The sequence below is a fragment of the Schistocerca cancellata genome, chromosome 4 (assembly GCF_023864275.1).
Source record: "Schistocerca cancellata isolate TAMUIC-IGC-003103 chromosome 4, iqSchCanc2.1, whole genome shotgun sequence".
NCBI lineage: Eukaryota > Metazoa > Arthropoda > Insecta > Orthoptera > Acrididae > Schistocerca > Schistocerca cancellata.
The window spans coordinates 440,744,658-440,760,657 of record NC_064629.1 but is presented as its reverse complement, the minus strand read 5'-3'; the positions used below and the strand labels follow the sequence as shown (position 1 = coordinate 440,760,657).

The following is a 16,000-nucleotide window of genomic DNA, read 5'->3' as shown; positions in this document are numbered from 1 at the left end:
TCCAGCCAGTGTTTATGAACAGAACAGTAGTCATTCCAGTATACACTCCACTATAGAATAAATGTTTCCTACTCATCATCATCATCATCATTTAAGACTGATTATGCCTTTCAGCGTTCAGTCTGGAGCATAGCCCCCCTTATACAGTTCCTCCATGATCCCCTATTCAGTGCTAACATTGGTGCCTCTTCTGATGTTAAACCTATTACTTCAAAATCATTCTTAACCGAATCCAGGTACCTTCTCCTCGGTCTGCCCCGACTCCTCCTACCCTCTACTGCTGAATCCATGAGTCTCTTGGGTAACCTTGCTTCTCCCATGCGTGTAACATGACCCCACCATCTAAGCCTGTTCGCCCTGACTGCTACATCTATAGAGTTCATTCCCAGTTTTTCTTTGATTTCCTCATTGTGGACACCCTCCTGCCATTGTTCCTATCTACTAGTACCTGCAATCATCCTAGCTACTTTCATATCCGTAACATCAACCTTGTTGATAAGGTAACCTGAATCCACCCAGCTTTCACTCCCATACAACAAAGTTGGTCGAAAGATTGAACGGTGCACAGATAACTTAGTCTTGGTACTGAACTTGCAGAAGAGAGTAGAACTTGCAGAAGAGAGTAGATCGTAGCTGAGCACTCACTGCATTAGCTTTGCTATACCTCGCTTCCAGTTCTTTCACTATGTTGCCGTCCTGTGAGAATATGCATCCTAAGTACTTGAAACCGTCCACCTGTTCTAACTTTGTTCCTCCTATTTGGCACTCAATCTGTTTATATTTCTTTCCCACTGACATTACTTTCGTTTTGGAGATGCTAATCTTCATACCATAGTCCTTACATTTCTGATCTAGCTCTGAAATATTACTTTGCAAACTTTCAATCGAATCTGCCATCACAACTAAGTCATCCGCATATGCAAGACTGCTTATTTTGTGTTCACATATATTAATCTCACCCAGCCAGTCTATTGTTTTCAACATATGATCCATAAATAATATGAACAACAGTGGAGACAGGTTGCAGCCTTGTCTTACCCCTGAAACTACTCTGAACCATGAACTCAATTTACCGTCAACTCTAACTGCTGCCTGACTATCCATGTAAAGACCTTTAATTGCTTGCAAAAGTTTGCCTCCTATTCCATAATCTTGTAGAACAGACAATAACTTCCTCCTAGGAACCCGGTCATATGCCTTTTCTAGATCTATAAAGCATAGATACAATTCCCTGTTCCACTCATAACACTTCTCCATTATTTGCCGTAAGCTAAAGATCTGGTCCTGACAACCTCTAAGAGGCCTAAACCCACACTGATTTTCATCCAGTTGGTCCTCAACTAATACTCGCACTTTCCTTTCAACAATACCTGAGAAGATTTTACCCACAATGCTGATTAAAGAGATACCTCTGTAGTTGTTACAATCTTTTCTGTTCCCATGTTTAAAGATTGGTGTGATTACTGCTTTTGTCCAGTCTGATGGAACCTGTCCCAACTCCCAGGCCATTTCAATTATCCTGTGTAGCCATTTAAGACCTGACATTCCACTGTATTTGATGAGTTCAGACTTAATTTCATCCACTCCAGCCGCTTTATTGCACTGCAATCTATTGACCATTTTTTCCACTTCCTCAAATGTGATCTTATTTCCATCATCATTCCTATCCCATTCTACCTCGAAATCTGAAACATTACTGATCGCATTTTCACCTACACTGAGCAACTCTTCAAAATATTCCCTCCATCTGCCCAAGGCATCCACAGGATTCACCAGCAGTTTTCCTGACCTGTCCAAAATACTTGTCATTTCCTTCTTACCTCCCTTTCGAAGACTGCTAATTACACTCCAGAATGGTTTTCCAGCAGCTTGACCCATAGTCTCCAACCTGTTTCCAAAGTCTTCCCATGATTTCTTCTTGGATGCTGCAATTATCTGTTTGGCTTTGTTTCTTTCTTCAACATAACTTTCTCTGTCTACCTGGGTTCTGGTATGTAGCCATTTTTGATACGCCTTCTTTTTCCTTTTACAGGCTGCCTTGACTGTATCATTCCACCAAGCTGTTTGCTTCATCCTACTTTTACACACTACTGTTCCAAGACATTCTTTAGCCACTTCTAGTACTGTGTCCCTGTACCTTGTCCATTCCTTTTCCAATGACTGTAATTGACTACATTCAACTAACTGGTACCTTTCTGAGATCACTGTTATGTACTTGTGCCTGATTTCCTTATCCTGAAGTTTCTCCACTCTTATCCTCCTACATATGGACCTGACCTCCTGCACTTTCGGCCTCACAATCCCAGTTTCACTGCAGATTAAATAATGATCAGTGTCATCAAAGAATCCCCTGAATACACGTGTGTCCCTCACAGCCTTCCTGAATTCGTGATCTGTTATTATATAGTCAATGACAGATCTGGTTCCCCTGCCTTCCCAGGTATACCGGTGAATGTTCTTATGTTTAAAAAAAGAGTTTGTGATTACTAAGCCCATACTGGCACAGAAATCCAAGAGTTGTTTCCTGTTCCTGTTGGCCTCCATATCCTCTCCAAATTTACCCATAACCTTTTCATACCCTTCTGTTCGATTTCCAATCCTGCCGTGAAAATCACCCATGAGCAGAACACTGTCCTTGTCCTTTACTCTAACAACTACATCACTGAGTGCCTCATAAAAACTATCTGTCTTATCTTGACCTGTCCCTTCACAATGCAAATATACTGACACAATCCTAATTTTCTTGCTAGACACTGTCAAATCTATCCACATCAGTCGTTCGTTTACATACCTTATTGCAACTACGCTGGGTTCCATTTCTTTCCTGATGTAAAGCCCTACACCCCATTGTGCTATTCCTGCTTTGACTCCTGACAGGTAGACCTTGTATTCTCCCACTTCCTCTTCTTTCTCACCCCTTACCCGAATGTCACTAACAGCTAAAACGTCCAGCCCCATCTTACTTGCAGCCTCTGCCAGCTCTACCTTCTTCCCAGAGTAGCCCCCATTGATATTAATAGCTCCCCATCTCATTACCATTTGTTTGCCAAGTCGTATCTTAGGAGTCCCTGGTTTGTCAGTTAGAGGTGGGACTCCGTCACCTCCAAAGGTCCGAGGCATTTTGCTCTGATTGTTGCCAGCATCATATTTAAAGTACCAGGGAAGCAGGTTGCTAGCCTTACTTGCCCCGAGTCCCATTGGGTTTTACCCCTAACGGCTGAGGGACTAACCGGTGGATTTGGTAGTCTTTGCCGTATGAGCACAAAGGTGACCACGACTCAGAATATGTCCGAGATGCCCAGCCTTATTCCAAAGTAACTGGTATCCCGACTGTCGGGACCACTTACTTGGCCACTCATACGTTGCCCGTGGTTCATGAACTAGGACATGACTACAGGAACCCACACCATGAACCACATGTTTCTTACTGAGTATTTTTATAGTATTAAGCAAACACACAGGTAAGGTTGCCACAGTTTTAGACATCTCTCTATTTAATGCCTTTCTTGGATACATGTGAACTCTGTAGATAGCAAAAACAATTTTTGTTTAATTTCTCCTATCATATTTGTGTACAAATGTAGACTTTTCAAGCATATATTGTTAGTGGAAAGTTCTAGTAGTTCCAGCTAGGTGATAAAGCCACTTCACCAAAAACTTATGGCCTTGACACTCAGTTGAAGCACTGTGGAATATCAACACTGTCATCCAGTGGAAATCTAAGAGCTTTTCTTCATCAGACCTGCGGATATTACATATTCTCAACCTGGAATATGTAATCAATGCATTTTATTAGAGCCAAAATGACCTGTGATGTGGTTTTTGGTACCATCAATTGTTACAATTATGTTCATACATTATGAGTATGCATGAAAGTATCGCATAATTTTAAGTACTTTCTATTGTGTAAATAGTTTCCACTGTGTAGATAATATAAAACAGAAATTTATGATCCTAACAGGAGCAATCTGTCTTATGGTAATGTCGCTGAACTTGCACTTTTTTATACGAAAAGACGAAATATGATTAGAGTATAATGTCTGTTGACAAGGAGATCATCAGGGATAGTGCACATACTCAAATTGGGAAATGATTAGGAAGGAAACTGAAAATGTCACTTTTACAAAAAACAGCCCTGGTTTTACCTTAAAGGATTCAGGGAAACCACATAAAATCTAAATCTGTGCAGGCATATGGGGATTTGAATCACCGACCACATGAATGTGAATCCAGTTGGTACAGACCTCTGTTAAAAATATTCAACACACAAGTGTGCTAAGTACCAATAGAGTGGTCAGAAATTGAAAAGAAACAGTCATTAGTGGGCACCACAAGGGCACTTGCTGCACTTCAGGTATATTAAGCTTGTCCTAGTAATGTACAATTCTGTCCACATTGACCCTTATTTCCCTAGATGCTTGCAGGAACATGAAGGTCTTCATTTGTTTATTCACTCATTCAGTCATTCCACTCCACTTTCTTGATAACTACAATGGCCCATTCATATCAAATTGCATTTAGTGGACCATTATGACAGTCTTTTTTGTATTTTTTTAAATTTATATTCCTTGTTTTGAATACTGATCCTTTAAAAAATCTATTAGATTACTTTTCCTTACTTCTTTCTGTTTCTGCCACTATCACACTACCATTTAGATGGTTACCAACAGGCTACCAGAAGTGCAGTTTCCCTGCCATATCTTTTTCCACTCTCCTCTACTCTCACAGAAAAGAAGCCACAGGTTTTTGCCCTTCCAGTCTCTTTTACTAATTCTACGATTATCATTATGACTTTCACAGCATGGTTTCCAATTCTTTAGATAAAATGGTATGAAGAATAACATCCACTCAACAATCTTAGGAAGCATCTTGCACAGAGTTTGGGGTACTGGAGTCTCTCACTATTGACAGTATAAATAACTGATTTTGAAACTTCGGGAAATGAATCACACAACACAGAAATTATGAACTGGTGATTTTCTTGAACTGCCAGATCCACTTGCTGAACAAAATCATGGTTGATACTCACTTCCTTCCCTGACCGCCTGCATCATGAGCAGTGGTACATCTTGCTTCTTGCACAATTGCTGCACTTTTCTGCCACTCACGAAAGTTTCACCATACACATTACTTGTTCATCATCGAATTTCAGCTGCAATGCATCCCTCATCATGAAGAAATTGAATGACAACATGCACTTCACACTTGCTGGGAGATGCTATTGCTCTAGGCATCTTTACGTACTCACCGTGTGTTCAGAACTGATGAGTGCAATGCGACACAGTTGTAGGCACGCTAGACATACTGCGCAACACATCTGCACAAAGCTCCATCAAATTGTCACTTTGGTTTTAATTTCATGACCAAAAAGATCTTGACAAAAAAAAAAAAAGAGCCCTCGTATATGCAGTGGAGTGTGAGAAGGTGACGGTGTGACAGACAAAAAAATGTATAGAGTGTGAACTCTACAATATTGCCTGACCGTATAACTACAGAGTTCACCAACCATAAAGTGAGGTGATATGTTGTAAATACAGTGCACTGTTGTAAGCTGCAGCATTACAGACACACCACTACAGTGCAAAATAGATCTGTAGAATACAAACACCATCCAAAAAGGCCTTTAAGACCCAACAGTACCGACTGGCCGCTGTGTCATCCTCAGCCCTTAGGTGTCACCAGACGCAGATACAGAGGGGCACGTCGTCAGCACACTTCTCACCTGGCCATTGTCAGTTTTTGTGACTGGTGCCACTACTTCTCAATCAAGTAGCTCCTCAATTGGCCTCACAAAGGCTAAGTGCACCCTGCTTGCCAACACCACTCAGCAGACCTGGATCGTGGTCTAAGTGCTAGCCAAGCCTGACAGCACTTAACTTTGTTGACCTGACGGGAAGTGGTGTTAACACTGTGGCAATGCCACTGGATAAACGGATCTGTAACATGTAGAAATGTGACCAACCAGCGTTTGAAGATGGATTCAAGTGTTTCTTCCCTATACATTGTGTGAACTGTTTAGGCAATGATGCTTTTTTGGGTCATGAGTACCATGTATTAATTACCGGAAAAATATATTCAGGGAATTAAGCATTATGTAACTACAAGGACTGGCAGATGAAACAGTTCATGCGGTTAAAAAATTACCAACTTTGAATTAATCATTCATTGCAGTGACAACAAAATTTGGGCAACAGGATTCCACCACACAAATCCTATTGAGTCAGTCATACTCAAACTTGCACTTGCAAGATGAACCTGAAATAAAATCAGTTGTCTCCTCCACATCACTAACAATTGCAATAGGAAAGCATACATCGTAAGCCACTTGCTTACACCTCCTGATTAACCCACCTACTGGACACAGAACACCTAAAGAACGTATGGCTAATAGTTATGGCACCACCACCTTCTCTCCTCACAAGGGAACCTCCCCATCGCACCCCCCTCAGATTTAGTTATAAATTGGCACAGTGGATAGGCCTTGAAAAACTGAACACAGGTCAATAGAAAAAACAGGAAGAAGTTGTGTGGAACTATGAAAAAAATAAGCAAAATATACAAACTGAGTAGTTCAGACGCAAGATAAGCAACATCAAGGATAGTGTAAGCACCGGAGCGCCGGTTCAAGTCTTTCCTCGAGTGAAAATTTTACTTTCTTTATTTTCGCAAAGTTATGATCTCTCCGTTTGTTCATTGACATCTCTGTTCACTGTAATAAGTTTAGTGTCTGTTTTGTGACCGCACCGCAAAACCGTGCGATTAGTAGACGAAAGGATGTGCCTCTCCAATGGGAACCGAAAACATTTGATCGCAAGGTCATAGGTCAACCGATTCCTCCACAGGAAAACACGTCTGATATATTCTATACGACAATGCGGCATGCGCGTCACGACAGGAATATGTTGTCGACCCACCTAACTTGTACACTTTGCGAATGGGTAAAAAGATTCTTCTACCTTTCCCGATTTAAGTTTTCTTGTGGATGTGATAATCACTCCCAAAAAAGTGATGAAAACATAAGAGTTTGTCACATAAACTGCAACAAATGAATGCAACAGTTTCACAGTCACACAGTTTTCCCTGTGCTCTGTCAAAACAAAACATATGTTTTAACGTTTTCAAATTTTTCCGTTTGTAAACCGTCAAATTCTGCATATGTCCAAGCAAATCTGAACATGTCCTGGAATTTTGGAGAGCGAAGTTGATTATGTGTGAGTTCCTGAACTTTGATAATTGGCACACGATCACGTAAACAATACTGCTCTGTGTACCTGTGCAGCTTTGCAAAATAATTGTCTGAAAATAAAAAAATTAAACTTTTCACTCAAAGGAAGATTTTAACCAAGGACCTCTAGTTCCGCAGCTGCTCACACAACCACGGGACCACGGCGCTCCTGAGCTCCCACTCTCCTTGATGTTGCATATCTTGCGCATGGACTACTCAGTTTGTATATTTTGCTTACTTTTTTCATAGTTCCACACAACTTCTTCCTGTTTTCTCGAGTGATCTGTGTTTAGTTTTTCAATCCCTATCCACTGTGCCAACTTACAACTAAATTTGAGGGGGGTGCGATGGGAGGTTCCCTTGTCAGAAGAAATGTGTATTAAAGAACTGAAGACCAATGTGTACGAGTAGAAAGTCATCTGACCACAGTTCACTGTCTTCGATTGGGTACTCTGAAGACAGCCGTAGTACTGATGACAGGAACATTGAAATCTGTCTGTAGGACCAATTTGGCTGCACAATAGTTTTCCCATCTTAATAAAAAGATAATGGGAAAACCTCACTAGTAAGATGACCCAACCTTATGGTGGAACATAACAGGGTTCCAGTTACATGTGGAAGGAGTCAAACTCCTATCACAGGCAGATGCAGATCCGGTTTCAGTTTGGGAGTAGGGGGTCACAGTTATTTTATTGTTTGTCCCTAAAAATAATTTGTCCTCACTTCTAATCAATCCTATATTTAACGTGTCACAGATACTTAGGATTCTAATAATTATAATAATAATAAAATATATAAAAAGCATTAATACAATCATAATAACTTGCTTATGTCAGTGGTCAGTACATTGGAGATTTAACCCCTTTAGATCCACACCTGACCACAGGGTGGACCTGGTACTTGCATTTACAAGAAACCCATTTCAAAGATTCTGAAATCACTGCACTAAGGGACTCCAAACCTCCACAAAAAGGATGACCTCACAGTGCAGAGAGATAAAAGGCTATGTCTGTCAACAGCAGATACCACATACCACTGTTAGTCTTCTCCCATCATTTCAGTCTCACAGCAGTCACTATTAATGTTCATGTGCCACACAGTGTAAATACACTTCCAGTCACATTAATGTGACCACCTGTCAATAGCCTGAATAACCACCTTTCGCAGTGCAGACCACAGTGACACATGCAGGAATAGAGTCAATGAGGTCCTGGAAGGTACTGACAGGGATGTGGAATCATGCCAACTGCAGTGCCACATCCAGCTGTGCTAGGTTTCTCAGCTGAGGATCCATGGGAGAGGCAGCCCGATTAAGGTCGTCTCACAGATTCTCAATTGTGTTTACATCCAAGGAGTATGGTGGCCAGTATGGTAAACTTGTCCTGGTGCTCTTCAAACCACGCACATACACTGGGAGCAATTTGACTTATTGCATTGTGCTGCTAGTAGATGCCATCATTCTGAGGAAAAACAAATTGCATGTAGAGGTGGATATCATTTCAAAGAATAGATGCACACTTGTGTTGATCCATTGTGTCTTCCATATTGACAAGATCTCCCATAGAATGCCACAGAAACATCCACCTGTATGGATGGGGTGGTTTCATTTGCGGATCATCCACCCTGAAGTCACTCTGGCTGAGGCTCTCGCCAAGGGTGACTTAGTAGCTGTTGCTGGGAGTCCAGGTGCCTCAAACTGGACAGGCACCTACTACACAGCATACATGGGGAAATTACAATTCAAGCATCAGTAATGCAATTCCTGCAGTGTCGAGGCTACAACCATGAGGGTACATGACAACCTTCTACAACAGATTGCCTACTGCAATAGATTTCAGATGTGAACATAATTCCACTTAACAGTAAGTGCAGGCGATCAAAGGGCACGGTGCATAGATCATAAATTATGTACCTTGCAAGGTACCCTTCCCCAAACAGCCTGCACTGACATGAAATTTAGAAAAGAGGAGGTCAAACCCCAAAAGGGAACCACAAGTAATCAAGCCAAAAAGGTTGAGGGAAAGGTTTGAAATGAGCTAAAACTGGTGGGTGTCATAATAATAGCCGAGTCATCAACATAAAAGTGTGATTAGCTATAACAACCCTTTTAGTAAGGACACGAAATGAATTATCGGAGGTCTGTTGTAGCACCAACACCAAAGGGCTGGGAGGTAAAAATTGTTGTGAGAGATCAAAGCTTGAATGTTCAAATGGATTTAGGTTGGGGTAGTTATCCGGGGATGAAGAGGCTTGTATAGGATAGACAAGCATGGAGAGCTTCATCAAACCAGTCTTCAGACTGAAGACAACAATACAACACTTAGTTGCTCATAATAGAAACATAGATCACAAGGCTCTCAAGGGCCTTACTGCAAAGCACTCCTACCATCCCTTCCATGTTGCGACTTCAACACATGAGGTTTCTTCACCACATGCATTCAGGGATTGAGCTAGAGAAAACCTCATGTCTTGAGAAGGGTTATACCTTTTGAACCTGGTGCAGATCACTGACTTTAGCACTGCTTTGGGGTCTTTCTCTACCATAACTTCTCAACATACTCTCCAGCCCTGCTCACACTACTCAGTGAGATGTGTTCCATGACCTGCACTTTAATGGCCACTTCCTGTTCTGGATTACTTGTTACAGCAGTGTCCAGAAAGAAGCTGCCCAGACTGGTGCACAACAAGGCTAACCAGTAAATCAGAAAATTCACAAGTGCACAGAGTCATTGTTAATTACTGCACTCACTAAAGATAATGATGTAAAAGTCCTCAGGAGGGTTAAAAAAGACAGTTGGTGTTGATAGTATTCCAACAACTGCCATCCAGAAATGTAGGCATACTATGAGTCACAGAGGTGAGTTACTGACAGGTACATTCTCAGTGTTACTGAAAAGTGGACAAGTTATTTCTGTTTTCAAGAAAGGAGAAAAACACACATGAACAGCTATTGGTCTATCACAATTGCATCATCCTTCTCTGATAATTAAAAAAAAATAATAATAATTGCACAAAAAAGTGACAGGCTTCACTGATAAAGTATACTGAGTAATTTCAACATGGGTTTAGATACAAAAAATCTACATAAATAGCTATGACTGAACGAATATGATATTAGACCTTTTGGAAACAAAACAAGAAATTACAGGTATATTTCTGGATTTGTCAAAGACTGCTGACACAGTGGCTCATAAAAAAAAATCCTGTTAAAAATTTAACAGTATGATATCAGAGGACTGGCAAATAAATGGAGTGCATTGTTCCTAAGCAATTGCTCTCAGAAGGGAATAACACAGCAACAGTACAGAAAGCTGTGAACTTTGCTACTTTGCAATTCAACAACTGGTCTAATTCACAGACTAACCAGCCATCAACATTAAAACAGGTGGTTTCCATAAACATCTGTACCACACAAAATGCAATAATACAACAGTAAATAATCAAGCAACTGAATTCAGATTCCCACGTCTGTGGTTACAAGATAATCTGAAATGGAATAACTACACAGTCCAGTCGCAATAAAGTGACCACTGGCTCTATTCGACACCAACATACAGTAGCCACTCACAGACGGCAGGTAGCAGCACTATCAGTGGAACGTATATAAAGCACGTCAGGCAGATGCATAAAAAATGCAGTTGTCATCATAATGCACAAATGAAGCAATTTATCTGACATCCAAAAGGGCATGATCGTTGGCTTTCAGGCCTAAGTACGCAGCATTTCTAGAATGGTTAAGTTTGGAAAATTTTTCCCATGCTGCTGCTGTTAAAGTATATCATGCATGGCAAATTGGCACCATCTAAAACTGGCACTGAGGCAACTGTAGTGCACCATGGGTCATAGACAACAGGAGTGAAAAATGGCTATGGAGATGTGTATGGGCAAACAGATGTGCAACTGTTGAGCTACTGACCACCCAGATGAACCAAGGGGCTATCAGAAGTATCTCCTCAACAAACATCCAGCGAATGTTGCTGTGTATGAGCCTCCACAGCAGGTGCCTGGTCCATGCATCCATGCTGACTGCTGTTGAATGGTAACAAAGACTGGAATTTGCACTCTAATACTGTGACTAGATGCCACTGAGTGGTGAAAGGACGTCTTTTCAGATGAATCATGTTTCATGCCCTCTTGTGTGTACAATGTGAAACATCTGAAAGTAAACATCCTGCAACAATCGTTGGATAGTTATGGTCTGGGGAAATGTTTTCATGGCATTCCCTGGGTGATCTCGTCATTCTGAAAGGCACAATTAATCAACAAGAGTATGCATCTATCCCTGGGGGCCATGCCCATTCCTACATGTGATTTGTTTTTTCCTCATCACAATGGCATCTATCACCAGGCTAATGCAAAGTGTCAGACTGCTCACAGTGCACATGCGTGGTTTGAAGAGCACTAGGATGGGTGTACCATACTCCCCTGGCCATGGCACTGGAGTCGGCATGGCTCTTCATCCCAATCGGTACCTTTGAGAACCTCATTGACTCTCCTGCATATCTGTGCTGCAAAAGGTAATGATTCAGGGTTACGAGAACGTCACATGAATGTGACTGGAAAGTGTATATTGATCAGGTTTACACTTACATTAGTACCGCCTGCTACGCCCCGAGTCTGCTGCAAGCGTGTACTAGCCAGAATACCATGCATATGTCTGCATAATATGCATACATACAGGCTCACCCAAGATATACACTATGTGATCAAAAGTATCCAGACACCTGGTTGAAAATGACTTACAAGTTCGTAGCACCCTCTATCGGTAATGCCAGAATTCGATTTGGTGTTGGCTCACCCTTAGCCTTGATCACAGTTTCCACTCTAGCAGGCATATGTTCAATCAGGTGCTGGAAAGTTTCTTGGGGAATGGCAGCCCATTCTTCACAGAGTGCTGCACTGAGGAGAGGTCTTGATGTCAGTTGGTGAGGCCTGACACAAAGTCGGCATTCCAAAACATCCCAAAGGTGTTCTACAGGATTTAGGTCAGGACTCTGTACAGGCCAGTCCATTACAGGGATATTACTGTCATGTAACCACTCTGCCACAGGCCGTAAATTATGAACATGTGCTCGATCATGTTGAAAGCTGCAATCACCATCCCCAAATTCCTCTTTAATAGTGGGAAGCAAGAAGGTGCTTAAATCAATGTAGGCCTGTGCAGTGATAGTGCAATGCAAAACAACAAAGTGTGCAAGCCCTCTCCATGAAAAACATGACCACACCATAACACCACCACCACCACCACCACCACCACCACCACCACCACCACCACCACCACCACCTCCTCCTAATTTCACTGTTGGTACTACACACGCTGGCAGATGATGTTCACCGGGCATTCACCATACCCGCACCCTGCAATCAGATTGCCACATTGTGTACTGTGATTTGCCACTCCACACAACATTTTTCCACTGTTCGACCATCCAATGTTTACGCTCCTTACACCAAGTGAGGCGTCATTTCACATTTACTGGCGTGATGTGTGGTTTATGAGCAGCCACTCTACCATGAAATCCTAGTTTTCTCACCTTTCACGTAACTGTCATAGTACTTGCAGTGGATCCTGATGCAGTTTGGAATTCCTGTGTAATGGTCTGGATAGATGTGTGTCTATTACACATTACAACCCTCTTCAAGTGTTGGAGGTCTCTGACAGTCAGTAGACGAGGTCCGCCTGTATGCTTTTGTGTTTTATGTGTCCCTTCACATTTCCACTTCACCATCACATAAAAAATAGTGGATCTAGGGATGCTTAGGAGTGTAGAAATCTTGAGTACAGATGTATGAGACAAGTGACACCCAATCACCTGACCATGTTCGACGTCTGCGAGTTCTGCTGAGTGCCTCATTCTGCTCTCTCACAATGTCTAATTACTACTGAGGTCACTGATATGGAGTGCCTGGCAGTAGGTGGCAGCACAATGCAACTGATATGAAAAATATGTTTTTGAGGGTGTCCAGATACTTATGATCACATAATGTAGTGTGATATTCTGGGGAAATTTTCCAGTCACCCTTAGAAATTTTAAGATCCAGAAGACAGCTATGTGGATCATATATGGAAGCGAAACTGCAGAGTCTTGCAAACACATTTTCAAAAAAACTTGAGATCCTAACAATGTCTTGCTTATGCATTCTCAAGACTTTCAAATTCATATGGAAAACTACATAGGGCCACATGAATGCAGGCTTAAGAAAACAGTTAAATTCACAAACATTACACTACGATAAATTCAAACCTGTGTATGTTATATATTAATACACAACTCTGTCAAAAGGGAGCATTCCACATGGGCCTCCAGCTGTTTATACTTCATGGGAGCTTATTAAAGTCTAGTGAAGACAACACACAATTTTGTACAGCCATGAAGTCTTATTTGCTGTGTCCTGTTTTTATCCTATAAAAGAATACCTAGAACAGTAAATGTGCTGATTATGATAACTGCAACACATGAACTGTTCAGCAAAGCAAATATGCTGTGATGTGTTGCAATGCATTGTAAACTATAATCTACTCAACTTAAATATTAACATATTTTGTCCGACATCTGCAGCACACTGTGTAATATCAGATCACACGGACCAAATGAATAAATAAATAAATAAATAAATAAATAAATAAAACTGGATAGTTTATATCCATCTTTCTGTGCTTGACACTGCAACAGTGCATCAAATTGTGGTTTATACTACTAAAATGATCCACTGTGACACTGAAGCACTTTCAGATCAGTTTTGGAAGCAGTCTGGGCTCTAGTGGAATAAGAAGTGGAACTCTGCAATCAAGGGTAGGAGACTGGCTGTGTTAGGTTCAAGAGCAGGCCAACTAGAAAGAACATTGCAGTCTTTGAGGTGGTGAGGGCGAAATGTTAGCAAATTATTATGGAAAAAGAGAAGAGATCATGGGAAAGTACATCAACAACATACACCTTTTCACTGAGAGCATGGTTACAACAGACCATCAGGATGATTCCTGGGGTACGTGGGAGGTACCCAGTTGCTGCTCTAAAATGACATTTAGTATTCCCACCAGTGGACATTGGTATGGACGCAGATAAGGTAATGTAGGCCTCATGGCATAGTAGTGTGGTGAACTGTTATGAACAGTGAGCGCAGTAAGAATGGGCCAAGCCCACTGACAACAATCAATATGGACCTGGCCTTCGCTTCCGCCACATTCTATTGCTCCATGTACTACTTATTCAGTCATTTGCACTGGTTGCCTTTTGGACTTTTCCCATTTCCATCTCTACACGGTATTCTGACTCTTTGCTCCCTCACAGATTGACCTGGGTGGCAAGTTTGTTTTTTTTTTTCTTCTGGGGTCCAACTCCCTGGCTTATCTAAGTGAGGCCTCACTGCCTATGGTAGTTACATTTATTATGCCAATACAATGGTTTTGTGGCACTGTCGTGGTAAGCATACAAAAATGGTGTTGGAGGTAATTCTTTCATGTGCGACACTTATTTTTTCATAGTATTAATTTGTGGCCACTATAGACTCAATGATTTTACAATGCTGCCAGGAACAGGAGCAGCAACAAAACCTGCAGCAGGAGTAGATGTAGGTGCTATTCAAACAGAATGAAGAATTGATCTGCTCTCATGCCATTCTGGTGACAGGCCACACACCTGCAGAGAAACCTTCTCCATTGATGCCATTTGCCGGTTTTGACAAGTCTACAGAAAGCTGAGAGAATTACCTGCACCAGTTCTTGCTGCAGTACCAAGCAAAGCATTGATCCAACAGATGAGGCCACCTTGTTATTATCCAGCAGAGTGGGGTTGTACGGAATCATGCAAAATTTGAAGTGCTCTACTGAGTTCGAAAAACAACATATTGAGGAACTCTGCCAGAGGCTCGTGCAGTATTTTGGACATCAAACACATTTGGTGGTAGCACAGTTACAGTTTAACCAGCACCACAAGTGCCCTGAGTAGTTGTATGTGGCCTGGATTGCTAACCTGCAAGGACTCTCATGCAAGTATTGGTTACAACGTCCCCTATGAGCCACCTCGTATGCAGATTCACTGATTAAGGGCATGATTGTCTCATCAGCACCTGATGCCAACATCCAAACTAGAGTATTGGCCTTGTCTGATCCTTCTTTGGTCAAAGCTGCTCAAAATTGCTGAACCACATGAACTTGCAGCAGCAGCAAAGAACATACTTTCTCACAGCTGCCAGGTGTCAAAGTCAGATATGTGTGGTAAACAGGCCCCAATGGCCTGTGGAGTTGGTCCGGTGGCCTTGCCTTCCACTCAGCAGCTGTGTGCTGATGACATTGCTGATTGGAGTGCAGTGACTGCCCATTATCAGTAGACAGTCATGGGCTATTCAGCCCCTGAAGTATTGTTTGTGCCCTGCCCACTGTTGGGCCCTTTTTTTGCCACATAAACCATTAACCCCGGGCTGCTGACGCATCCCAGTATGGCATAAGTGCAGTTGTGTTTCATCGGAATCCAGATAGCATTGAGCAGTCCATCACTTACACATTGAAGCTGCTTTCAGCAGTGCAACAACTATTCAGACATGTAAAAGGAGGCACTATCATTTTTGGTATTAGAAAGTTTCACTTTTTCTGTCTGGAGCAAACATCTTACTCATCACTATCTTCATTATTCGGCCACCACTCTAAGCTATCAGATAGGCACATAGGACTGCCCAGGATTGCAGAGGTGCACTCTAACTCAGTAATTATTGCCATGACATTCATTAGCAATCCACTGCACTGCTTGCTACTGCAGATCGGCTATTGTGGTTGCCAGT

At 41.8% G+C, this 16,000-nt stretch overlaps 1 protein-coding gene across 1 annotated transcript in view; it reads right to left on the bottom strand.

Annotated features, from left to right (window-relative positions):
- The window catches only part of LOC126183646 (polyamine-transporting ATPase 13A3-like), a 265,104-nt gene that overhangs the window by 199,633 nt on the left and 49,471 nt on the right, over positions 1-16,000 (bottom strand). The gene's annotated exons all lie outside the window — the stretch shown is intronic.